The sequence below is a fragment of the Mustela putorius genome, unplaced genomic scaffold (assembly GCF_011764305.1).
Source record: "Mustela putorius furo isolate JIRA1106 unplaced genomic scaffold, ASM1176430v1.1 tig00003836_pilon_pilon_pilon, whole genome shotgun sequence".
Classification (NCBI taxonomy): Eukaryota; Metazoa; Chordata; class Mammalia; order Carnivora; family Mustelidae; genus Mustela; species Mustela putorius.
Window position 1 is genome coordinate 23,544,803 of NW_025421989.1, and position 27,717 is coordinate 23,572,519.

At 38.4% G+C, this 27,717-nt stretch overlaps 1 protein-coding gene across 1 annotated transcript in view; it reads left to right on the forward strand.

Annotated features, from left to right (window-relative positions):
* Nucleotides 1-376: 376 nt before the first annotated feature.
* The window catches only part of IL1RAPL1 (interleukin 1 receptor accessory protein like 1), a 1,495,797-nt gene continuing 1,468,456 nt past the window's right edge, over nucleotides 377-27,717 (forward strand). The window contains exon 1 of the mRNA XM_045089428.1: nucleotides 377-1,264. The gene's annotated coding sequence lies outside the window, so the exon portion shown is untranslated. The remainder of the gene's footprint in view (nucleotides 1,265-27,717) is intronic.

The following is a 27,717-nucleotide window of genomic DNA, read 5'->3' on the forward strand; positions in this document are numbered from 1 at the left end:
GGTGCTTTTAAAGAGAAGAGATGAAAAGCAGCTTATTGTGAGCGTGTCAGTTTAGGCATCGTTCTCTGTACTTTTCTGCCTCCTGGAGAAATGGAACCCTAATTCCAAGGTGGCTAACGCAGGAATGGGTAAGGGTCCACATTTGCCGTCCGGTTTTGCCTGGAAGGACAGATTCCCGTTATTTGAGGCCTCACGGGGTCTTTTCCAAAAGATTTCCAGGCTACCCTTCTTCCTCTTTAGTCTTCCGAAAACTCAAACTCGCAAAGCGGTGGCGTTCTATGGATTGGCTAGTACTAAAATATCCATTGGGTGGCAGTAACACTATCCTCTTTATGACTTGCAGCAAACCCAGAGAATGCATTCAATCAAATGAACCGATCTTGTAGAAACACTGGAATCATTTATGCATTGCAGTTTCCCTTTCTTGTTTTCGCTCCTTCTTTCCTGGGATATTTTGAGTGGATTGTGGCTATTAATCAAGATCTCAAGCTATTCGTGGTTTCCGTGTCGTTTTCGCTCAGGATTAGCATCATTCAAGGCAAACGGAAAGCTGCTTTTTTTCCCCCCACTCTTCTGAAAAATCATTTTTGGGGGCTGCTGAAGAGAGCTAGGACCCAGGAGACATCTTCCCAAACAGCAGGGGTTGTGTGCTTTCACACAGCAGTACTGTACAAGGAAAACCCCGTCGGATCTGTTATTGCGGGATACTTGTGAAATATACATAGGATTCTTTCTTATGGCTGCATCCCGGATCTGGAAATTTTACTTGGGGACCAAGAGGATCTGAAGGGCTACATGTATACAGAAGATTTGCAAGCAAGACTCCAGTTCTTGTCATAAAGCTCTCAGACTTCCTCACTTACCGGCCTTTTTCCTTCCTCCTTTAAAAAAAAAAAAAAATTCTTCCCTCTTTTTCTGCTCTCTCCTCTTTCAGTGTCTCCTTTTCTATCTGCCTCTTCTTTTTTCTCCTAGTCGTCTTTTTCCCCCCCTGCTCTGCACCTGGATTGTATCTTCACCAAACAATCGGGCACTTTGAGAACTAACTGGAGGCAGTCTTGTAGGGAAGAGCTGTATGGAATTATCTGCTTTTATGGTGAACTTGGCATTTGTGAATGGGTATCTTGTTCACGATATTAATTGCTAGCAAAAACAAGAAAAAGAACACAGGAGTAAAGCGTGGATTTTTCTGAATACGCATTGTGATGACCAGCAATTACCTTGCCGACTGATATCCAGGGGAGAATAATTTGGAAGACTGTTGTGGGTAAGGTCATTTTATATATGCAAACCCATCAGTGATGTGAGCGAACTTGGGCGTTTGTAATGAGAATGGGTGACTTGGATGATTGCTGCATCGCATTGATGGCTGTGATGTGGCCGTTATTGGCACTGAATGGAATAACTGCAGTTGGGTGTGTTGGTGTGTGTGCGTGTGCGTGTTTGTGTGTGTGTGTGTGTAGGTCTGTATTCTGAGTGTAATTGAAAATAAATCAAAGCATCACTTCCCCCTCCAATTATTTTGATATGGAAGAGTGTCTTGAATTAATTCCGGGTAGACACTCTATTGTTTGGATGCAATATTTGTGGCTCCTGTGTTCTAGAAGGGGTAGCAGCAGTGAAAGGAACACTTACTGAAGAGCCCTATTTAAAATGAAACGAGCTACTCTTTATTCATTAAAAGAAATATGTTTTCAACTCAGTGCAGCATTCTGCTGCATTTCACAGCCGCAATGGGACCAGGGACATCCCACTTGTCAAGTTCTTAAACTTTAAGGTGATAATCATTGCTAATTATTCTCTAGGTTGTGATTATTGGAGATTATTAAGTGCCCTGGGCTACTTTTTTTTATCCACTGGATTATCGTTCGGAATGAAAAGAAAAGAAAAGAAAAAGCTGAAAAGGATGAGCAACATAGAGAATCATGCAAGATTATTTTAAATATCACCAAATGCTTTCTTTCTCAAGTTCAATAGCCCAATAATATAATGATTTACTTAATACCTTAAATAGCTGAAGCTGCGACCCACGTGCAGGGGAGTTGAAGGTCTGAAAGCAGAGACCATCGTTTTTTAGCAATGCAGCCAGCTTTGGAAATGCAGGCAATTACACACTTCCCTTAACCTTAAGTTGAGGATGTGTCCTATCTGCTACATCTATTTTACCCTTTCAGTAAAAAGTTAGAGTCTAGACCACGAAGGATGTTTAAGCATATTCCGCCTGGGAAATGGGATAAAAAAAAAAAATCAATATTGATGACGTGGTTCAGTGCACTGTACTGCAATGCTAAAGTCCCATATTCAGTACCTATGATGAGAGAATGGAGCATTTACATGTGTTATAAATCTCACCTGGTAGATTGATCTGAAGGGGAGGGGGAAAGATATGTGGATATGTAGGAAGATGGATGGAAGTCGTGCATAATCGGTGATTATGTAACTTCATTACATCAGCGAGCTTCAGTCAACGATAGTGAGATGAAATGATTGTATAGAGGGAGGCTCCATCACCCTGTTAACTTTTGAAGGCTTGTAACAGCAAACAGAGGAGGAGGAGAGCAGACAGAGATTAGCTCCGGGGGTCCTGTAAAGCTTGATCTCTGTGGCAAATTTAGCATGAGTTTTCTCATACTGACTTCCTGAGGGACAGCAGATCTATATAAGCTTTAGAGCTGGACAGGACCAATTTTAGCCACACCCGTGGAGAGTCAAAATGAGTCCGCAATGTTTCACAAGTGCCCCGTTGAGTAATTGGGGCTGATGATCCCAGCCAAGGTCATAGTTCTGTACCCTGTGATTGACATACATGACCCCAACTGAGCAGAAAGTTAAATCGGTTGAAATGAAGACTGTGAACAGAATGACTATTCGGGGTCCTCTTGCATTTTGCCTGGTGGAGCTTAATGCAGATTTCAGCCTGGTGTTTCCCTCAGGAAAAACGATTGCTTCCACAGTGTGTCAGAAGTGAGTGTTTTGTACCTTTATCTTTGCCTTGACAGACCTCTTTCTGGGCCATTTTAACCCTCAGGGAAAAGAGAAGTAAAAACCTTCCAAGGTAATGATACCTTGTTAAATTAAAAAATAAATGGCAGTGAGTTCATAATTAATACAAATCTCAGAAATAAAGAACAATCCATTTTCAAGTTTTACTTACTGAATGCCTTAAAGGACATGTTGCAGCTGCCTGTGACTCTTACCATGAGATGAGATAAATGTACTGGGCTCGCTGTACAGAGGAGGGAATACTGCCGAATAAAATGTCATTTACCCTGATGTTTTATTTGGATTTGTGATTCTTTTTTAAAAAGGAGATATACATCGGCTCCTTTCTGGCCTTCTAATGTTTCAGGATCTGTTCTTCCCTCACTAGATCCTAAATTCCCTCAAAAAGCAACTCTACTGGAATCCTAACACTGTGGAATCAAATCGTCTTTTCATCTAGTTGTGCTATTTCCTATTTCTCTTTACATGTATTTCCCCAAGAAGGCTAAGGGACTTCTCTAGCATGGAGATGAGATGATTCTTTCTGTTTTTCCTGTGGAGTCAGGTGCAGGATCTAGACATCCACTAAGTAACTTTGCAAAGATCTGCTTACCCCAAATCAGAATGGTGGAATGGTGGAATGAAATTTTGAGCTCTGATATTCAAGACCACTGTCATATTTCTGCAGGACATGCCTAAACATTGATATGTTGTGCCAGTGGATTTGGAGGTTTGGTGTTCATATTGTGGAGAAAATTGGATGTGAAGTTAACTCCTGATTCCTTCCTTCAGGGGTCAGGGTAACACTACGGCTGCTTCTAGGCTGTTAGTCTCCAACTATGTGCAGAAATACAGTCCGTGATGATATTTCATGTACTCCTTATTGTAATATTTTATAAATGACTTCCTCATTTGTTTTCTGACATAAGCTACACATATGTTACCAAACAGGGCAAATTCTGGAGGCTTTATAAGCTCTGTAGGGGATAGAAATAATACTAGAAAGAAAAAGAAGACTCTGAAAAAAGATCCTGACCATCAAACATATGTACCCATGTAACTGCTGTCCTTTTACTTGAAGACCACATATATTTACATTAGGAAAGATAGTTTCAGTCATTTTAATGGCACTTCGTAACCTGTTACTTTCTTCTCATAGACGATTATGTAACCGAGGCAGGCTATAGCATTTTTCTTCCGTATCCTACAAATCAGTGATAAAAAGCTTTGGTTAATAGGAAAGCCCTTAATAATTTAAAATACGGTACCTATTTCTCTATTTCATTGCCCTTTTATCAGCCCAAGTTATGTAGTTAGATTAGAAAACATTTGGGGAAAATAGGAGAAGAAATACATTTATAAATATGGAAAGTACTCATTTTATTTCCTGACTAGTTGCTTCAACAAAGTCAATATGTCTCGCTGATAAGTAATCACAGTATTCTTCAAAGTAGGAAAAAATTTAGAAGAGATGTTTATTATGTTTGCAATGTCTGTGAACAAATCATGTTATTGTTGAAATGACTAATGCATAAAACACTTAAGAACAACCGAACTTTTAGGATTAATTTAAGATTTATATTTTGGATTCTTTGAGTCTGTTATAAACTGAAGTGTTTGGGATCTACTTTGTCTCACAACAGATACGGTCTTTGCTGTTTGGTAAATCTCTGTTTTTATAAAGCAGACTACTCTAAAATGTGTGGCACCCAAAGCCCCCAAATGTTGATTAATAAGATTTAAAAGTAGCAAGTTTTCTGGTCATGCTCAACTTACAAAACGTCATTGTAATAGCAGCATTTGGGCAGCTATAGATAAGACGGTGTCAGCATTTTTATTATTAAATTCCAATCTTATTTCCATTAATTTTATCAGGAATGTCAAAGAGGAAGGAGCCCAGCTCTTGGAGACATCCAGGTATTGTGGAATTTGGGGCCAGTCAGAGGGCCCCCATTGCACTTCAGGCTCTGTCAGTTACCAGCCTTGTGACTCCTGACCCCGAGTTTCACCTCTCAGGATTCAAGCTAATCCTTTAAAATCAAGAATCCTGTAAAGTAGGACAGTTAACGTTTTGCACTCGAGAAAGGAGATGTGTGTCTAAGGGCTCACCATCCGGCCATGCAGTTATTAGAAACACATGCAATTATTATTATCCAGGATTCTCCAAAGTCGTATGAATTTAACAGTGCATTTTTTCCTTCAGACTCTTATTGTAAATCTTTATAGGCTCTCTCTAGTCCCAATTACAGTTAGCTGGTAGGTAATATTGTTCAGTGAGTAAGTAACAGACAAATTAAAGGCTTTGGTTGCTAACTTTCACTCAGTACTCCTTTTTTTCAGCAGTACTCATATGGGAATATAGTTGCCTTAAGTGACTAAAAAAACAGTTGCCTTTGAATAACATTCAAAGAATGGTAACTAAGCATTTTGTGTGTGAGAGTGTTTTCAGCGGATTATTTGTTGTTGTTGTTTTTTAATGCTCCTGAGTACTCAGGTGTTTCTGGTTTTGGTACCAAGAGTACACAAACAAACGTTCACAAGCCAACTTGATGCTACTACTTTAAATAAAAAGCTACTCTCTTCTGTCACTTTATTACCAAAAGCACAGTGCATTTGAATACCAAGTGTAATAGAGGGCATAAGAATATAAAAATAACAGTTCTGTTTTGGAAATTGCTCATTGCAATAATTATGAACATTCTTTAGGGGGAGGCAATCCCCTGTGTGTCACCACTAACAGTGAACTTCTTTAGTGTTCTTGTATCTTGGCATGAATATATTTACACATATAAGAAGGGCATAGGTGGTGATAGGAACTTTTATAGATGTTTTTAAGTGACTGGATAATCAGGTAAAAGAGTAATTTATATTTTGGTGAGGGTAAAATTGGAAAATGGAAAATTAACACCGTAAATAAAAATAAATGTACATGGACTTAAACAACTTACCTGCTAAAGCACAACCTTCTCTTTCTTAATTCCCAGTGTCTTGCTTTTTATGTTAAGTATCTCTGCTATGTCTTTGTTTCAGATGGATTTGAGCATGCATATTTATTTTATCTGACTTCACTGATACGTACAAATAGCCAGCATTTTCTTGGTTTCCTCTATTTCAAAACTGCATATTCCCTTATGACTTATGGAAATGCTTTAGATTTGCTCAGGCATATTTACAAAGGAATATTATAGGAATGTAGACAGCCTTGTTTATTTGACAAATTCTGTTAATCACCGTACAAATGTGCTTTTAATTTTCATCCAGAGAACGCCACCCTGGAGTATCTTACACTGCAGACAGCATTCCATTACCGGCCAACCACATGGCTCAATGGACATTCCCTTGCTGCTTACCCTGACCATTGGCTTACAATGAAAGAGCCTTAATTGACAGGGTTTTGGGGTTTTTTTGGGTTTTGAGATTTTTTTTTCTTTCTTTCTTTCTTTCTTTTTTTTTTTTTTTTTTTTTTTTTTTTTTTGTTTCTTCTATGTAGAAACAATATGCAGGTGTCAAAACTCTAAGACTCCTCAGGCTTTTAGCTTTAGAGAAGGGATGACTGACCGGCCTGGTGTTGCTTGCCTATCACATGATCTGAAATTGCTGAGCAGTGAACTGTGGATAAGGCAGAGGGAAAAAGGAAAGCACTTTTAATATTTTTCTTCTGAAAATCTGCTCTTTCCTCTTTTCATATTAAAGCATTCAAAATAATTTTTCTCATGATAGGCTATTCAAAGACTGGGTTATAGTTATTATTTTCATACATACAAAATGCAACAAATGGAACTGAGCTATTTTTTTCATATAAGAGCTGCATATCTAAGAACATATATTTAACAGTAAAATTAGATTGCATTTTGTAATATTTCCTAAGTCAGGAAATAGCATGTGGAGTTTAGACTCAGAAAAAAAAAAATGCAATGGACTGTGAATTGTGATCATATAATTATAGACTATCACTCTTTCAATATTTTTGTTAATTATGTAGCTTACACTTTATGTGAATTATAATTATAAATAAATCATGGTATGAATAATCATAAAATTATTCATAGCAGTTTATTTTGTGATGGCCTGATCGAAGTGAACTAATTGGTAGCTTCTTGCCCTATCAACATTTCCATGTAATACAACTGTGAATTAGTAGAGTGATCTTCATCATTTTCTGCTATAAAGTTTCCCTTTATAATTAAAAAAATTGGGAAGCCACCTGATCATAGTTGTACTTTCAGTATCCATTGATTGAACAAATGCATAGTAATAATAATGATAATTATGCATATGATCAGTCTTTTAAAAATGAATTTGACTGTGTATAGTCACAACAGTGTCTATTTTCATCTTTGAAATACATTATTTATCTGTATAAAAAATTGGTGTATGTTCTAGATTCTAGACCTCTTGGAGTAACTCCTGCAGCTCTGGTAAATAAAAGGTCTGTATGTCTATATTCAAAATACTTGCGTTGCATATGCACATGCAACATGTTATCTTACATACAAAATAAAAAGCAAGTGCATATGATGGTGAAATATGGATCCAAGGAATTAGGTTTTGGGATGTGTAGAGTTGGAGTATCTAATTTCCTAGGAATATACATTTAAAATTCCAACACAGGTTAATTCACTTTCAAACTTTAACGTTGAACTAGTATAACATAAAAGTGTCTGCTGTTGTGGAATATTTGCATTTTAAAATATAAAATAAACATTTTATTTTATTGCAGTCAAATGGAAATGAATTATTATAAATGTAGCCAGAGCTGATTCTGGCATCCTCACACAAATGTAACAAAATTACATGAAGTGTAGAAGTATACAGATGCCCCATTATGTCATTTTAGCCAACAAGGAAATTTTGAACCAAAGGAATGAAATTAGGCTCCAAGATCTCACAATTCGTTTGCTCTCTCTCCCATGATATGTTATCCCACTTTTCTGACATGATACAAGCCCTCGGTTGAGTATTTTAGTTACGCAGTGTTATATCCAGCCGTAAGACATTTTTTTTAGTAGTATGAAGCATAAGAAAAGTAATTGTTCTTGTTGAAGCTAATTTTAGTGCTTCTCATTTTTTGGCCCCTAGCTCATTTAATTGACTTGCAATCACTCACATGGCACCCCCACTTGGAATCTGCAGACTTTACTTTTCCTCTATGCACACCATACACTCTTGACCTCATTTGCTCTCTAGAGACACAGGACAGGAAAAGTTGGAGAAATAGGTCACTGGTGGGGCCCCCTTGCTTTTCCATACTGTCCTCTTTGCTGTTAGCTTTCTAGCTCCCCACCTGCAAGGAATTGCTCTTCTTTGGAGCCCCTCCTTTTTCTTGACTTTCCCACACATCCCACAATGGACCTCTCTGGCTTTTAGGATTGTGTGCTGTCGTTTTGCTTCCAAAGTCATCCCCCTAGAGGTCTTATCAAAGTATCTTTTAGCCACATTGGACCCTCTCTGAGGAGATGAAATTCCATATTTCATTTCTTCACCATCAGGGTCACTCTGCTTACATAGATGGTAATAATAAACCAATTTAGGAGTAATGATGGCAATATTATTTACATCCGGTTTGGCGAGAGCTACTAAGCCACAGAGCTACTAAGTGAAGGAGATACAGCCAGATGGATCTCTGATTTTTGTTAAGATATATAACATATTAGCCATTAGTAATATGCTAAAGGACAAAGTTGGGAATAATAGGCTTCACCTCTTCATATTCGTGTCTTTTGGAGAAAATATGCCATTTTTTTTCTGATCCAGAAAAAAATGGCTTCAGTCGATTGTATTGCAGCTGATAAGGTAGACAGGGGGCTGTGGAGGATATTTTATTCTGATTGGATCTTGCAGTGCCCTCGTCTTCCTGAGTAGGTGGCTGTCGAACATACCTGTTTGGAGAAATGACACCGGCTCTGGGTACCAAAATGTTCCCAGCCTTTTGCCAACTTTATTTCAGAAGGAACACAGTCAGAGGAACTAAACACAGCAGTAAAAATGGAAAGCTGAGCGACTTAAAATGGTATCAGCTATTTTGTGTAAACAAAGCTTCATGTGGCCAAGGGAGAAAATTTGAATGTAACAAATGAATCTGGTGGCTCCCAGTGCTAGGCTTTTGAATACCCCTGTTAAAGCCCCTAATTGTTCCCACCATGACTGAACTCCTGAATGGTACTCAAGAGGTTTCCAGAGCCAGAGTGCGTAGAGTAAATGCATTCAAGAGGTCTCTAGGGGGTTTGGACTCTGCTGCTTTCCCTTGTCGGGGTTCTCCTCCAGGCCCATAATAACACAGTCACAGAGCAAGCCGCTCACGTCAGTGGGTGTGCTCATCACAGTGAGCGAACAGTTTAGCTTAGCTCCAGGAGTCCCGTGCCTGTCTGTTTTGTATTTCCAGGGCCCAGCATTGTGCATGGCTTAGAGTAGGTCACCAGTACACCATTGTGACATGAACAAATGCTGAAGCATTTAGTGACAACAGATCAGTTTCAGGTCAGGGTTCTCCCAACCCCATGATGCATGAAACTGCTGATTTAGGAAAGCCATGAAAGAAAACTGAGTAATAAAGGAGAAAGGATTAGTATTAGTAATTTGTAATCTACAAATATAGAGAAAAAATGGCTGACCCTTCTTTCCTCATTCCCTTCCTCCCTTTTCTTCTCCTTCCTCTACTTCCACCATAAATATTTGAGTGCCTTCAGTGTACAAGGAGATATAAGAGTATGTTCAAGGGATATTGAGATGAGGAATGGCATATATTGGGGCCCAAGATGGCTAACTAGGGGTAGTGGTGATCAACAAAAATCATATATAGTTGTAATTCATGATAGTCTACGTTGTGTTCTTCGGAGAGAGGTGTCAAGTATGGTACAGGCTTGGAAAAGGGTCAGAACACGTGCCCTTGGAGGGGTTAGGAGAGGCTCGTTAAAGGAAATGAGGTTTACCTAGACTTTGAAGGAGCTCACACTGGTGTGGAAAAGAAAAACATTCCAGGCAGAGGAGAATCAAGAGCAGAGATCGCATAATATCATGGGGTACATGATGCAGAATGTAAGAAGTGTGTCCAAGTCTGGCATCCAGGAATAGATAGAATGTGGTTTCATGGGCATAAGGAAAACAACATTTATGACCTACTCAGATTTATACTTTAGGAAGAAGAGGAACAAGTTAAGATTCTGTATCTCCAGGGTACATTTGAGTCCCAGTTTTGTGAATTTCCCAAGGACTCCCAAATTATATCTCTATTACAAATTTCTTTGTGTTGAACCCCTGTTCTCCAACAGCCTTCATGGGCTCTCTTCATTTCCTTTTCTCTTTCCTCTTTTCTAAGACTAAACCACTGTTACCGTGCTAGATAAATACAGAGCCAACGTTTAAAATTAACTTTTTTTTTTTAAAAGCAGAAGGCAACATTCTATAATGGAATGTATCCATTCAAACTCTCTTTGCTTAGTTAGAAAGTTGCCACCCACCCTAGCAAAAATGCTGTGGTTTATATGTAACTCTTCAGTGAGAGTGTTTGGCAATTCATTTGGGGAGAAGGGGAAGTTGGAAAAGGCAACTGGGGAGAAAAAGAAAAAGGAAAGTGCTTTATGTAATGTAATGGCTAGGTAGAAATATAAATTCCAAAATGGTTTTGTATTAAGATCATATAGAAAAAGATTATTGCTTTGGAGTATAATATACATTCTGTAATAAGAAAATAGGATTTGGGTGCCTGGGTAGCTCAGTCCATTAAGCATCTGTCTTCGGCTCAGGTCTTGGTCCTAGGGTCATGAGATCAAGCCCTGCATCAGGTGCCCTGCTCAGCAGGGAGTCTGCTTCTCCCTCACTCTCTACCACTCCTCCTGCTTGTGCTCTCTCTCTCAAATTTAAAAAAAAAAAAATCTTAAAAAAAAAAAAAGAAAATAGGGGGGCGCCTGCGTGGCTCAGTGGGCTAAAGGCTCTGCCTTCGGCTCATGTCATGATCCCAGATCCTGGGATCCAGCCCCGCACTGGGCTCTCTGCTCAGCAGGGAGCCTGCTTCCTCCCCTCTCTCTGCCTGCCTCTGCCTACTTGTGATCTCCGTCTGTCAAATAAATAAATAAAATCTTTGAAAAAAAAAAAAGAAAAGAAAATAGGATTTATTCCTAGCGAATATGAACCATTTTGTTAATTTGCAATAATTATAACACTTTGAAATTCTAGAAGGACATCAGAAAGTGGTCCTCTTAAAATAAAAAAACCCTCATTTTAGCTGAATTTAAATTCTTTCTCTTGCCGAATACTTTGTTTATACTTCTAATGCATAGAATGAAACAAACCCGTAAGGGTGTTTTTTCCATACTTTTTCTGATCATTCTATACTGGAAGTTTTACTAAGTTGGGAAATGGCCAAACACTGAACATAAAATGAAAAGGAATACAATTTTCTTAGGCACAAGCTAAAAATTACGTGCATGATCATCAGGATTCATCTAAAAGAACAAGTAGCCCAATCTAATTGTCAAAACTCAGTCTGTTACCCTGAGGATTTGGATTCTGGGGTGTAATGGAGTGTAGGAATTTATTCTTTTAAAAACTGTTGAGGTCATGGGCACCTGGGTGGCTCTGTTGGTTAAACCTCTGCCTTCGGCTCAGGTCATGATTTTAGGGTCCTGGGACTGAGCCCCGTGTAGGGCTCTCTGCTCAGCGGGAATCCTGCTTCCCTTCTTCTCTCTCTGCCTGCCTCTCTGCCTACTTGTGATCTATGTCTGTCAAATAAATAAATAAAAATCTTTAAAAAAAAAAAAAAACTGTTGAGGTCAGCAGAGTACCAAGGTATGCCTTGGAGGGGTTTCAGCGAGCCCTCTTAAAATCTCTGTCGATATTCTCTCTCCCCCCACCATAATTTCTGATGGATTTTGGATGATTTCTCAATATCCGCCAGAGTGTACAACCAACTGAGCTTCAGCTTTCAGGTTTGAAGCCCTTGCCAACCACAGTGGCTCAAGCTAAGACCTTCCTGTGCTAAAATGTGGGTGTGGCCATTCTCTCAGATGATCATTGAGCATCCAGTATGGTTTATGTTGGCCCTTGGTCACCACTATTCTTTGATCCTGTTAAATTAGCAGAATCACTCCTTCCAATATGCCATTAATTGATTAACTCTTTCATGTGAATGAATGAAATATTTGAGGGTCCTGTGTTTTATAAGGATTGTGCTTAACACGGGATGAAGATGTTAAAGAAAGTTCTTAACATCAAAAGTCTGTGGGCTAGTGGGAAAAACATCTATGTTCAGTTGGATTTCCTAGAAACAGACGGTTTAGTTGCTTTTGAGGCAGAGGAAGAAAGCGATTGCGGTGTGGTTGCACCTGAGGCCCCAGCAGATCCCATGGGTCTTTCACAGTTGTCCCCAACTGATTCAAGGGTCAAGACTTTCTATTCCCCCATCCAGCAGTTGCTGGCTTCGGGCTGCCCCATGGAAGGTGGCATAACCATGAACAAGACAGCTTCCTGGGGCTGAGGGCAAAGCCCAGTGAGGAAATCAGCTGTGAGCTGTCAGTGGCAGGATGGGTAGGGTCATGAAGAGGGGAATGGAAGCTATTTGGAAGCTCTGATAAGGACATTTTATTCCTTTGCCTCTTGAGGCATGCTGTAGTGATACTGTAGGAAATTAATTAAGAAATACTGTAAAATATTAAATATTTGTTAAAAGGGGTAAAGATACTAAATATTATTGAGTATGAGGGTTTGCTCTATGTAGTTAAATTTTAGAGACTGGTTTTCTGAGGATTGTGGTTGAATCCATATTATAATTGCTCCTGTTCATAAGTTACCAGATCATCAATATTAACTAACATCTTCTATGTGTCTTGGACTTCCATAAGGAGAATGGAAGGAGTCAAAAATCCAGAGCTGGAGTTTTTACACAGGACCTGTTTTTCTATGGTTTTTTGCTTGATTCCAAGGTCAAAGGGAAGAGTTGGTGGGAAAATTTGAATAGGAATGAACTTAGTACACCTCCTTGCAGGTATATAAAATCTCTCGACTACAACTCAAATAATTATGTTAGTTAACTCATATTCACTTTAACCAACAACGAGGCTGTTTTTCTCTTCAGTTGACCTGACATTCGACATTCAGTTCAGTTCAACCAATACTCCCAGATTATGTACCTTCACGCTAAATGCAAGCACTAGGCTAGAATGGGTAATTCACTCATTGCCAAAGCAAGTAAAGGTGTAGATTGCTAAGTATTTTTAAAGGTTTGTCTTAAAAGAAACAAGTAGTTCTTATCACCACCACTAAGTCTGCTCTTAGAATACTGGATCCATATCTTCTCTCATCCCAGCATGTCTTTGGTAATTAGAAAATTTTATGGTAGTTTTCAAAGACCAGGAATTCAATCAAGATGATACTCCTTTTCTATTACAACACTCTCCTTGTGTTTATGGATGTAAATGTTTTATTTTCCAAATGCATACTACTAAGCTTATTAAGGAGATTCAGCATCTCTATATATTGACTGTATTTTTTTAATTCACTGTAACTTCAAGGCTTCAGGCTCATAAGTTATTCCGTTTTTACTGTTTGCATCATGCTATTTGTCCACAGCACACTTTTCCGTTATCCTCCTAGAGTTGAGTCAATTGATTTTAGCTTTGCCACACAATGTATCACATTTCTTAAAGTAGGTAAGTCATGGAATTTTAAATTTCCTACTCAGGAGCTATGTAGGCGGTATGGGAGAGGAGTGATGCCTAGTGGAACAGACTGTGCATCAGAAGCTCATTAAACCTCATCTACATTTATAAGTAAAAAAAATAGAATTACTATTTCCGATTTCCAATATTAAAGTTAGCTTTAGTTTGTTAAGATCATAATCAGAGCAGGTGTGGGTTATTGCTCTAAGCATCTTCCTTGCCTTACCCAATTTCTTGGAACCAAAGATTCAAATCCTGGTAGATTTAAACTCATCTTGTATTGGTTGTGGTACTTCTGCTAACCCAATCTTATTAGTCATATTATTTGTTTTAATGTTACTATGGCTATGATTACAAAAGTATAAAAAAAATACATATGATAAAATCTCATCGTGTGTCTTCAGTCCAGATTTTCGGATATGAAGGATATTAAAAAATTGAGGGTTTATTTTAACTTCACTGGAATCATTAGTTAAGTCATGGATGTTAAATAGACCTAGCTATTACAATTTAGTTCCACTCTAAGAAAGAATTATAGCCTTCAAAGCATATATTTGTATTTGCGCAAAATTTCTTCTTGAGAATCTCGAAAGATATGTGGAAATTGTTTAATACTAAAAGATAGTCTCTCAGAAAACTTATTTGTGTGAGACCTGTTCTAATTTTATATTTGAAATATTAGAATGTGGTATAACTTAGGACAATCCACAGAATATGTTGAATTCCAAATCACTGTCCAAAAAAGAAAGAGCTATGTAGACCAAGACACCAGTCACTGAATATAATAAGCTTAAACCCACAACTGCACGGCCCCTGACATTACTATGAAGTTTACAGACTTTGCCTGTGATATTCTTATACCTCAACTTAAGCAGCTCTCTATCTCTTTTGACCACCATGAGTTAACTGAAACAACTTTGATTTCTGAATGTTAAGAGTTCCCCACCATGGAGAAGAGTGTTCTCCTAAGAATATTATGTGCTCCCAAGTCACTGCTAGCTGTGTCTTTTTCTCATCAAATTTACCACTTAAAAATTTTGCTTCCTCCCTGGCTTGAATGTAAGTCTGCGAGGGTAGGACTTTAGCTGTCTGGGTCACCACATATCTTTGGTGCCTGGGAGAGTCCATTGCCCCTAATATCACTCAATAATGATCAAAGAAATGGAGGAAGGGAGGGAGGAAGCGAAGAAAGAAGGAAAGATCTCCAGAGGTATCCTGGTTTCAGCAAGATAAAAAAAAAAAAAAAAAAAGGAAGAGGAGTTTGTTGAAATAACACGAGAAGCCCAGCTTACTACATATAACGGAATTCATGATGAAGTATTATTTATGTAGTAAAGGTAGTGTTTATTCCATCACTTAGGTCAGAGCACAGGCTCTACCACATGCTTTGAAATGTCAGGTCAGTTGATACAACACCCTGAAAGCCAAGCTGAGAGCTTAGAACCTCCAGCCAAAGGTTTTGGTTACATCAATAATGCAGAAAACAGTGTTTTAGTACCATTAACCTGATAATTATTTTGAAGGTGAGTGAGACAGAAATGGACTGGAGCCTATACTTAGGTAGCTACTGCATTTTTATAAATTACAAGGTGATGAAACTCCACATACTTTTTTTTAGCTTTGTGATTTCTCTATAATTTTTCCCCAACATGTAAGTATTAATTAAGAGGAAGTTTTTAAGAAATCATTGAGGGACACCTGGGTGGCTCAGTTAGTTAAGTGTCTGACTTAGGCTTGTTTATGATCTCAGGATTCTGGGATCAAACCCAACATTGTTGGGATCCCCACCCAGTGGGGAGTCTGCTTGTCTGTCTCCCTCTCCCTCTGGCCCTCCCCCAGCTCATGTGTGTGCAAGTGTGCACGTTCTCTCTGTCTCTCAAATAAATAAATAAAATATATTTTTTTTTAAAAAACAAGGGTGCCTCAATTTTAAAAAATTGAATTTCATCTTCACTCTTCTTGGTATTACTATATTGTCTCCTAATTGCAGAAGATCTCACAGTATACTAGAATTGACATTCGGATCAAGACAAGTCTGATTTCCAATTTTGGCATTTACATCTACTAACTGTGTAACCTGTGACAGATCACTTAGCGTTTCAGTTTTGGTTTCCAGATCCCTAAGTGAAAAAAAAAATGCTTACATTTAGGATTACTTGGGGAAGTAAAAATAATATTTAAAAACTTATAGTGCAGTACTTGATAAATAGTAGCTATACAGTAAATGGTAATCCTTATTATTTTAATATTTTCACATGTTATGTTATTAAAATATAGCAGTTAAGAACATTATATAGTTTTCTTACCATACCTAATGGTCATTTTTCCATCCTTATCTTAATTGATCTGTGAGCAGCATTTGAACAATGGGTCATTCTTTCTCCTTGGTACCTTTTTTTCACTTGGCTTTCGGGATAACACAATCTCTTGCTTTAAGCTCTACTTCATTGGGTGCTTCTTTTCAGTCTCCTTTGCTGGTCCCTTCCCTCTCCTCTTCTTCCTGTTGGAATGACCTATGGCTTAGCTCTCAGTGGTCTTCTCAGTCTATACTTACTCCATCTGTGAGTTCATCAGCCATTTGCATGGTTACAAATACCACTTTTTACATTTATACCCTCACCTTGTACGTCTACCTTGTACGTCTACCTGCTTATCTGACATCATTCACTTATTTGACATTTGTCAGTTACTTTGTCCAAAACTGACTTCTCTTTTCCCCCTACTCTACTCTGTGCTCCCAGCTCAGCTGATGTCAGTTTTATCCATCTATTTGTTCTGGCCCCAAATCTTGGAATCATTCATCATTCCTCTCTTTCTCTGACATACTACATCCAATGGGTCATCAAGCCCTACTGGTACTATCTTTACACATATCCAGAATTTAACCACTTCTCACCATGTCTACTACTATCACCTTTGTTGGAGCCTCCATCATCTCTTTCCTAAATTGCTTCAGTAACCTCCAAATTGGCTCTGTGTCTCTGCCATTGCCCTCTACAATCTTATCTCCATACAGCAACTACAGTTGTCCTTTGAAAATGGAATGCAGATCATGCAAAGCTTGCTAGTTTTACTCAGAGTCAAAGCAAAATACTTGTGATGGTCTAGAGACATGGACTACATTAATTCTTTGCCTTCATTTTCCCTACTCATCAAGATTTTTTCAACTCTCTTATTTCTATCTTCAACTGGGTATTCTTTGAACATGACAGGTAAATTCTTGCCGTGGGACCTTTGCACTGGCTGTTCTCTTCATCCGGAGCAATGTTCCCCAGAGGTCTCAAGGCTCACTTTCTCACCTCCATCATTTTTGGCTTTTATGTGTCATTTTGGCATTTATGTGTCATCTTCTCCATGAGACCTATCCTGATCACACCCTCTAAAATTGCAACACACCCACCTCCACACTCCTGATCTCCTTGTCACCTTTCAGTGTAATTTTTTGGGCATTTCCTAGCCTGTAACATATTTATAAGTTACTTCTTTATTATACTTATTGGTTATCAGGACAATTTTAGCTTCACAAGAGCAGAGATCCTCATTAATTTATTTTACTGTGGTGTCCCAAGTACCAAGAAGTGTAAATTTGGTGAAAATGTATAAAATGAAAAAAATATTGTTATAAAATGGAGATAATAATCATCCATACCTAATGATACCATTGTGAAGATTTAAATAAGATGGTGCAGTTAAAGTATTTTATCCCGAGGCCTGGCCCATATTAGTGTCTCACAGCAGTTAACTCACATGATGTACTCTAAAAACCAAAAGTATTACAGCTTTTGAAACCTTTCCTCCAAATTGAAATTTTACTAATTGGCACCATGGGAAGAGGATGTCTGCTTTAGGTATGGACAAGCAGATCCTATTTTGTTAGGTTCATCTAGTAAAGGAAAAAGAAAGGATATACAAAAAAAAAAAAGAAAAAAAGAAAGAAAGGATATACAAAGAATATACAAATATTCGGCAATAGTCAGTAGCTCAGTATGTCACTAAATTCAAATGACACTGTTCTTTTTACTTTATACAAATTAAATTTCATATAATTTTAAAAGTTGGTGATAATTAAATATTCTCTAAAATGGGAAATTTTTAAAAATACTGCAATGAAATGGTTTACAAGATTACTGAGAACTCAAGAGTTAAGGAGCTGACAAAAATGATATTCCCACCATACATTTTAATGACGAACCGATTCCTTTTTGTAGATTCCAATGACAATTTGAATTGTTGAATATATTAAAAGTTTTTGGTTCTTTCCCAAATTTCATAAATAGAAAAAATAATAATTGAAATGAGATACTCTTATGTGTATCACAAATGCAGGTTTTAGTGTGTGGGGATTCAATAGAAAATAAATACTTTATTTTTCTGTCTTTATTTGTGAAAACATTGAATAATAGTTATAACTGGAAGCCTTTGTAAGTCAAAACAAAAAGTATTATTTCCAGCTATTGAATGGATGTTCTTATTTTGTTTCTTTCCCAATCATCAGTTGCCTATTCTAATAAAATACATTCATTCTTCTATATTTCATTCATATAGCTTAGTCTTTTCCAGAGAATTTACAAATGTTTTACTGCCTGCCAAGCCTTGTGTAATTAAAGTAGATGACAGAATGTGCCCATAGTTTATTCTGTGGATTTCAGCCTATAGATGCAGAGATTTACATTAAGTCAGGGGTAAATGATACATTTGTATGTATTTCTTCTTCCACTAAAAATACTTTAAGGATGTTGGCTCTGCTATTCACTAAATAGGCAATTTGTGAATAAATCTATTGCCAGTTGTTCTTATTCTTTCATTCTTTTGGGTGTTCTTCATACAACTTCATTTCCTTTCTCCAAGCTTGATATGTTCAGATATTTACCTCCTCCTGCTAAAGTTCATTATTTTACTTTGCACTAGAAAAAGGGTGAGAAATGGAAGAGTGAAGGGGAAAAGAAGAATGGCAAACTTCTATGGTCTGAATGCTACTTTGATCTAAACATTGTAAGTTTTCTTCTAACTATTTTAGAAGAACCACTTTTCCTAGCATTTTTATTGCCACTCATGCCTACTTCACTTTGTTACTCCTCTGCTGGTTGTGGGTGGATGGAGTTTGACTATTTCAGAATAGTTACTGGTGGGTGGGTTCAAGAATCTCTAGTGGGTTGAGAAAAAAGCCATGTTTATATAGATAGTGATCCTTCTATTAAAATCCTGGGAGTGAGTAATATTTAATGGCTATGTTCACCACGCACATAGGGGAGTCCATCTGTACAGGATCCGACAGTATCTGAAGAGAATTCCATGGGGTCTTGGTATTCCTGTAAAGGCTTTGTGTGCAGGGGCTCTAATCTTCAAAGTTTGATTCTTTTACTTGGTAGACAAAGTGTCAAAGTGTCTCTCCTAAAGGCATGATTCCTATGCCTGGATCATAGGCCTGGACGTCTATGGGTCTCTACAAGTACAAGATGCTATGGCTCTGTCAAGACTTTGCTTTCCCACTGCAGCAGACCAAAGTACACAGCATTAGGGCCTTGTCTACATTGCTTTGACTCTAGATATAATACATTTATGTTGATTGACTTTATAGTATGGATAACTGTGGTAGTCCCATAATCTGCTTAGATGCCAAGTGAGTGCATTCTGTTTTTTGATTTGTAGTTCTTTTATATTTTGAAATTCAGAGCTGGTAGAGACCAGGGATTCTGTGTATACGTCAAAATCACCATTAACCTTAGCAAACACTTTCTGTGTGTCCAGGCTCTCAAAATATAGAAGATTTTTGCTGGTTGTTCTGGAAGGACCACTTATGTGATATTTAGATTATAATAAATTCTAAGTAGGTATCATTATATTCTCATTTCTTGTCTTTTCTGTATCTGAGAAAATGTCTTACCTTAATCTTACCACTTACCTTAATCTTCAGAAATTGAGTAGTCATTGCTTTTCATGACCCACTTCTTTGAAACAATACTACTATCAAAGCTTGGGGTTTGGGTAACTATAGCAATGAGTACAGCTGAATCATAACTTTTGTTAGCAGAGAGCCAGTAGTCAAATTACATATATTGTGTTGTAATTATCATTCAAAATCTCAACATACTAGGACAATTAAATGTCTAAATGATTTGAGACAGAGAGCCCATGTAAAAGAAACTTTTACTTTCATTTTATTGGCAAGTTTTAAGACCACAATTTAAAAAGCCCAAAATGGACATAATTTAGGATGTGCATTTTAATGAAGAAAGTAGAGAAAATGCTAAATGATTTTGGGGGAAAAAGATATTTATGTCTTTCATAACTTCTATAAGAGACACAACTTCTATAACTGCTGATTTTTTTTTTCCTGTTTCTTAAAGAATGAATGATGAACGGTACCAAAGTCAGATGGACATGAAGATGGGAATGTTTCAAATAAGTGACATATTTTAATTTGAGATTTTAAATCTAATATAACATGCAAACTGCGATAGTCCTTAATGTAGAAAAGGGGAAAAATGTAGTGATTGAGTTTGGGGAAATTGTAAATTGGGCAGATCTAGCCAGCTGCAGTGATGAACAAGGCTTCCTTTATTATTGCTTCAAGAAAAGCTATTGAGTGGCTAGCACAAAGTAGCTGCTTGAATGCGGGAACATCCAATATCCCTTTGAGAGACGTATTTGATTATACGTTTTTCCTTTACCCTCTCGTTTCTTTCTAGCTCTCCAAGTTCCACAAAAAGTTCCCATGATCACTGTTGTTGTTATCCGTGGTTTTGTTTTTTGACCCAGAGGTGTTACTACAGATAACTGTTATCTAAGTAAAATGATCTTATCAATCTTTAACTTTATACCTGATCCTGATGTTCCTTTGTTTAAAATCCTCCAATCCCTCCTTGATGCTTAGAGGATTAACTGTAAATGGGTTAGCCTGACAGGCATTTTTTCACTATCTAGTTGAAGAATTCTTTTTCAGCTTTATTTCCCAGCCTGGCCAAAATGACTTCTCAGCATGCATACTCTTTTACAGTGCTGAATACACACACACACACACACACACACACACATTACCTCCACCCCTCCCCCAACCACACACATGCATACTCCTCTCTAGTTAGTGTATGCTTCCCACTAATTTCTGACTAGAAAACTCTTACTCATCCTTCAGTATCCATCTCAAGTGTCTCCTCTGTTAAGTCTATTCAATTCTCTGGTAGAGTGTGCTATCCAACACCACTCTCCATAATCCCCAATGAAAAGAATACACATTGGTGCGAAAGTACTTATCTTATTGTAATTAGTTTGTCTCTCTGTCCTGTCAGAACAGAAGCTTCTTAAAGACTGGATACGTCTCTGAAAAACAGCCCAGCACGTAGGGCTTATCATAACAGATCACAGTGAATACTTGATTGATTGAATGAACAGATCTTTACTTGGGGTTTTTGCACAACCTACGGTTGAGGGTGCCAATTCAATGTGCAGAGCTGGAAGCTGTTTGCAACTCTTCTAGTCAGTTTTATGGTCTGCCAACACATCCTTGGTTGTTGTACACTCCTCACTGATAGCATTTTTTCCAACAGTACTTGGCTTGGTTAGAGTGTTCAAAATTGTTCTTTACTGTGCCTTTTTTTTTCCCACCCTGCTCAATTTCATTCTCTCAGTTTCTGTACAGCAGGCTGCTGGGACATCCTGTTGTTCCCCATTCCCCTCCTCTGCCTTGCCCATCCAGGTAACTTTGTGACAAGAAAGACTAGGAGACTGGCCAGCTTCCAGCATCTTGTTGCTGGTGATCCTGTATTACAGTAGGCGTTTGAGTGGTGAACCTGGGCGTGCTGCCACAGCCAGCAGTGAAGGTGAATGCATTCCAGTGCCAATAAGGACTAAGGCCTGAAAGTAAATCCATGCAGAATTGACTTTGTCAGTGCTTTCTAGAAAAGGAGATTATACATCCAAAGTGCACTGGTAACAGTAGGCTTTATTTTGTTACTTGTAGTTCTAGGTGGGAGAATACCAGTGTTCTTCACCTTAATTGGTGTTTTAGCAAGAAGTTGATGTTAATGGAAAGTACTGTACCTTGTTCATCACTGCTCAGGGATGGAGAAGTGAATGATACATAGTTCTACAGGTCAATGCTTCCCCAAATTGAATTGCTTATGAATCACCCAGGGGATTTTGATTCAGTAGATCTGGGACAGAGCCAGGGTTCTGCATTCCTAACAAACTCCCAGGTGGTACCATGATGCCAGGATTGCCGCTCTGAGGGCCCCACACTGAGCCGCAAGGTGGTAGACGGAGGAGTCAGCTCCTCCAAAGCAACGCTGACCAGGGGCACCGGCTGGCCAGCTTCGAGTCAGGTGGAAGGCTGCCTTCAAGTCAGGTCATGATCTCAGGGTCCCTGGATTGAGCCCCACATCAGGCTCCTTGCTCAGGGGCGAGTCTGCTTCTCGCTCTCCCTCTGTGATCTTTCACACTCTCTTTCAAATAAATAAATAAAAATCTTAAAAAATGATCTTGGCTAATGGTTGTGCCCTGTCTATATCAGTGCTTCAACAATGCCACAGGACCGCAAGAATATTCCCTAATACAATAAACCCATTCCATCACCACTTCACATTAGTGCAGATTGTTACTCATGGGGAAAACCTGCCTGAGTCAGTGGTGTCCCTCATACAGGGAGGGCTCTTAAAGTTCTTTGTGGAGAAGAGAAGATGTTGGCTACTCCTCTTCCCCGATCTTTGATCAGAATGATTTAGTACATTAAAAGAACAAATTGTTCTCTTAGGGTTTGACTATCTTACCTACAGAGGAAGTGAAATTCAGTCGCCAAGAATTTAGGGAGTCCAGCAAATTGCCACAAGGTCAGCTTTACCCCCTAACTCATCAAGAGAGCAGTAGGAGGACTCTCATTTATCGACCTCCTGCCATATGTGGGCACCATGTCTTAGGTGGTGGAGATACAGAGGCATAAAGCATAGTCTCTTCCCTGAGAAAGTTGTTTATGATTTACTCCATTAAAAGATCACCTTTTTGACCTATATTTGTCTATAAAAATATGCATTTAATTACTGCTTATTAACCAAAATGTTGCTAGGACACTAACATAAAGAGAATATATCATGTTTTAAATAATATTTATTATATATTTATATATATTATAAATATATGTCATATATTTATAATATTAAATATTTATTATTTAATGATTACTAATGATTTAGTTAGTACTTGTGATTTGGTTAGTAGAGTTCTGAGTGAAAATCACATGCCACCTCCAGCCTATAAATCATAGTTTCCTAACTCTGCTTTAAAAACAAATGTAACCATGAGTTAGCTGCTGTTGTAGCACAAGGAGCACTCTTCTTGTTAAACCACAAAGGACATCCCATAGTTTTAATTTTGTTTCTACGTGTAAAATTATATACTTTTTGGAGAGCTACTAAATTTGGCCACACAGCCACACTTCTCCGAGTAGAGGTGAGAGAGGGGAGCGGATAACTATAGACCATGAGATAGAATGCAGTAAACACCAGAGACGTGAAACATAGATAATGTTGTGGTTGGTAACCAGCCCAGGGACAAAATCCAGGCCACCGCTGGTTTTTGTAAATACAGTTTTAGTGGAAACCGCTTCTGTTATCTGTGGTTGCTTTCAGCTTGCAGTCACAGAGTTGAGCAGGTGTTAACAGAAATTGTACAGCTTGCAGAACCTAAAATCTATCCCTGTAAGAAAAAGTTGGCTGACCCCTAGAGTCTAAGAAGTAGGCCCATTTCTTTTCTTTCTTTTTTTTTTTTTTAATTACAAATTGGCATATAACATGGTGTAAGTTTAAGGTATATTGATATACATGGAGTCAGGGCCAGGGAGCAAAAGGAAACCTTCCAGCTGTGGTCCACCACTGCTATTCCCAGTCCTGGCTCTCTTCTGCACTTTGATGGACCTCATATACATCTTGTTCATATCCAAGTTTAATCTACCCTCTCCATAACCCTGCCTCAAAAACACCTGTACCTTGACCTTCCTTCAAAGATAAGGTAGGGGAGCATACACAACCACTGTGGGGTCTATCTTCAGGGAGCCAACGAGAAGAAGAGGCCCACAGGGCCTCTTGGGCAGGATGTTTTAAGTCTTAGAATACTATATATGGTCTGGAAAGCAGGAGATCAGGAATTTGGGTGTATGCATTTCCTTGGGTCTCCTATATTCTTTGCCCCATGGGCACTGGCTTGGCAGGAACAGGGCCAGAGTAGATCCTCTAAAGTGAGGGATAGGGCAGAGACCTCTATTCCTGGGTCTAATGGTAATACCACTAAGAAGTATCATATAAATTGGAAGCTAGACAAGGGAAATATTAGGGAAGACTTTTAGTTAAGTGTGATACTGTCATTTTATAATAAGAAATGTATATGTGGTTTTCTTCCTTGTTTCTGGCATGGAGCTCCTAAAATATTGGAATTTCCGAAGTGTTGAGAGTGATAAAGTTATCTTTTGCTATGTTCATCAGGTGACTTTCCCAAGGTACCTAAAGATAGGGGCTGGTCACCAGGAGACCCAGACCTATAAGTAGAGGGTTAGAACTTTCAGTTCCCACCCCCAACCCACCTCCAGAAGGGGGAGTGAGGCTGGAGATTGAATCACTTGCCATTGGCCAATGCTTTAGTCAATCACAATTATGTAATGAAGCCTCCATAAATACCCAAAATGACGGGTTTTGGAGAGCTGTGGTGTTGTGGAGCAGATGGAGATTTGGGAAGAGGGATGCTCTTGGAGAGGGCAAGGAAGCTCTGCACCCTTTCCCCGTGCCATGTTCTACACATCTCTTCCATCCAGCTGTTCCGAAGTTAATCTTCTTTAATTTTTTTAAAGATTTTATTTATTTATATGACAGAGCATGAGCAGGGGAGGGGCAGAGGAAGAGGGAAAGGAACAAGCAGACCCCCTTCGGTGAGCAGGGAGCCCAACAGAGGGGACATGATCCCAAGACCCTGAGAGCATGACCTGAGCTGAAGTCAATCGCTTAACAGACTGAGCCACTCAGGCGCACCCTAAGTTCTATCTTTTTGTAGTAAACAGATGATCTAGTGAGTAAAATGTTTCTCTGAGCTCTGTGAGCTGCTCTAGTAAATTAAATGGCCCCAAAGAGGAAGATGTTGGAACCTCTGATTCTGAAAGTCTGAAGTGGGAGGAGGGACAGTCTTGTAAGACTGAGCCTTTAGCCTGTGGAATCTGATACTATCTCCAGGCAGAGTGTCAGAACTAAGTTGACTTGCAGGACATCCAGGGGATAAATTGGTTGGTGATATGTGGGAAATCCCCCTCCCCACACTGTAATTGGGTGTGCAGAACCCAAAGATTAGGCCTTGATGGTTGTGAGAATTTTGTTGTGCACAGATGGGAAAAGAGGTATTCCAAGAAGAGAAAAACTTTGGAGCAAAGTCAGAAATGAAAAAGCTTTAAACACTGGTTGGGAATGGCTAGCAAAGTTGGATATTTTTCCCTATGAAAATACATATTATCTCACAGCCATATCTTATGGTCAGTATAGACGTTATTCTCTTCAGTGAATGGGAAATTGAATCATGTATTAGTTAAAATCAGAAGCTGGAAGCCAGAATACTTGTTTCAGTGCCAATACTATTGTTGGAGAAGAAAAATGATCTTATACCCTTCAAGATTCTTTGGGCTGATCTAAGAATTAAATTGACATGAGACAGATTAACAGGAGAAAATAAAATTTAATAGCATCAGTACAGGAAATTCACCTAAACAGGAGATTCCAAACACAGTCAGGCAAAGCGAGGTCACCTAGAGCTAAGGAGAAGGGAGTAGGGGCCTATGACTTCAAAGGGAAGGAAAGCAGCTCACAAGAAGATGGAAAAGAGTGGGTGTTTGGTAAACAAATGTTTGCTGGGCCATATAGAAACAATGAGACACAGAGAGGAATTTTAATAAACAGTCTTTGCCAAATTCCTCGCTGTCTACCACATTTAGTTCATATTATAATCCTGTTATCTATGGTAGTAGCTTCCTTCCTGGAGAAGGCCCTCCATCCAAATCATTTAAGACAATTAGGAAGGAGGTCAAAGTTTCTTCCCTAATCTTTTGCAAAAAGACACTTTCTTTCCCTAGTCTTGCAAAATAATTGGCATGTTGATGTGGCACATCTTAAGATGACTTATTCTGAGCCCCTACACTACCAACTACACCTGGGGCAAAGCTCTTAATATTTCTACCATCAATTTGGAAGATCAGGAGCTGTTCTAGTCTAGATTCTTAAGTACACAGAGTATCACTGTCAGTAATAGGAATTTGTTGTATGCTTTAGGTGTGTTGGAGTAGAATTTGGGAGAGAATGGAAGAGCCAGCTTTCAGTAGAGAACTGGCATTCAGTCTAGAAAACGGCTCAAGTTGCTTTTAAGGTTAGACTTAAATAAAATGACATAGTTAATTAGTGTCTGCGCTGCAATTAGAAAATAATCCTCATGACTTTGGGCCCTGTGTTTCTTGTCCTCTATACTAAATTTGATAATCAGCAACATGGCACCAGTGGGAAATAGGGGATGTATTAGACCAGTGGTTTTCAAATCTTGGTGAAAACAAGAATCCCCTCATGAGCATTCTAAAATGTTGATTCCTTAGCCAAGTATGAGGGATTCAGATTCTGCAGGTCTGCGCAAGACCTGGGAACCTGCACTTAGGCATTCAGAAAGTACCAGTGGAAATTTGGATAAAGGTGGTCTTTGGACTCACTTAGAAAAGCAGTGGGTTAGAATCTACTGTACTTTCTTTGCTTTTGGAGAGCGGCTGTCTACTGAAGTGCCTTTAGTATGTTGAAGATCTGAGTTCTTGCTCCAGGGAAGATGACTGACTTGTGCTGACCCATCCACATTATCTTATCTGCCCAGTTCCAGCAAGGTCTATGGAGTACCCATATATGAGACTGGAGTTAGGGAGTCACCTCAGGCCAAGAAACAAAAGGCAGTTTTCTGACCTTCTCTGATTTTATCATTGCCATGCTCTAACTCGCTGAGCTAACCAGCCACAGTTCTATTGGAACTCACCATGGAGACAGATTAATTTTAACTCAGAGAACATGGGCTTTTCAACACAAGTTAAATATAGGCTGGCACAGAACATTACAGAAGCGTTAGGTCCTCAGAAATTTTTTTAGCTTCTAAACTTTGAGCAGCTACTAATGTATGCTTCTCATACTTTCTCTTGGTCATTTTCACCTTTTCTTCTTCCCATGATCACTGAAATAGAGAAGGCAGAACTTCACCAGCAGGAAATACAAAGGGCATCGGTGAGCAAGTTTCTCCTAAAAGATCACACTGAAAGTTAACGGAAAGAACAGGCTGTATGTCTGAGGTTCCAAGGTAGACCCTAAGCTTCTGTGCTTGTTGTTTGTGTTTTCTTGTATGAAGATATTTACCTTAAAGAAATATCAGATATATTTTGAAATAAATTTTCACAAAATAAATGCTCTGAAATTTGACCAAATGGAAAAATTTGGAGGGAAACATACTGCACAGTTCCATCTGTAATAGTTTTTATTTTTCCTGGAACTAAAGAGAGTACACATACATACACAGAACTCCCACTTTTAGCAGATATTTCATTAAGCTTCTACTCAATGTAAATGTTGATGAGACTTTTCAAACAGAAATTGCAATGATACCTTATTGTCTTTCATTATAAGACTACAGTTGGCATTAGTAATATTTGGTGCTTCTGATTAGAATGTGGATTTTTTTTAAGTTAATGATTTCCAATGGTGAAATTGTGTCCCGTGTAAGTAATCCAGTAATATTATTGGATTCTCCAGTAATATTGTGAAATAGAAGATGAAATGTAAGGCTGGCGATAATGAACTTTGTAAGATCCATATGGCAATATGCATTAATGTTTCAAAAATAGTGAGAAGTTATCAGTAATAAATTACAAATACTTAATAAATCTGAGGTAAGAAATTTTTAATGTTTGGAATATTGACCTCCGTAAGCTATTTTATGACACTGGTTATAGTTAAAGGTGAAGACCCTGGAGACCATTGTTTGAGATCTCATTCCAACCCTGAACTTGAACACCTTACATAAACTCTGTTTTTTTCACCTAAAAATG